Below are 513 nucleotides of genomic sequence, written 5' to 3' on the forward strand. Positions count from 1 at the left end.
GCAAAGGGCTGTTCTGATGTGTTTAGAACTACATCCAGGATGTTCCTCATCGTGTGTCTGAATTTAAAACTCCATAGGAAACAGTTTCAGATTGTAAATAATCAAGGCCTTTGTGGAAATGTGTGGAAATGCAGGAATTTACATAGACATTGTGCCTAGAAATGTTTCAACAGCAACAAAAATAGTAGAATTCTGTTTTGTTTTTAAGTTGTCGTGTGTATATTTGTGTGTAAATGAACACACAGCTTTGCTCAGAGACTCTACACAGGATTCCACAGATATACAGAAATAATGGGTCTTGCAGCTCCTCGTTTAAATTATCAGCAAAAAACAATTACAGCTTTCTGTTTGGATGTAATTGTTGTTAAATATAAAGATGTTTAATCCTATTTTTAAAAGAAAAAAGCAAGAAAGACAGTCAGAATGATAATGAATGCAGTATTTCTGTCCTCGATCAGCAGGATGATGTCTGGTGACGTGAAGTTCTGATAGAGCACATTTTTAGGTTCCAGA

The sequence above is a fragment of the Silurus meridionalis genome, chromosome 18 (genome assembly GCF_014805685.1).
Source record: "Silurus meridionalis isolate SWU-2019-XX chromosome 18, ASM1480568v1, whole genome shotgun sequence".
Classification (NCBI taxonomy): Eukaryota; Metazoa; Chordata; class Actinopteri; order Siluriformes; family Siluridae; genus Silurus; species Silurus meridionalis.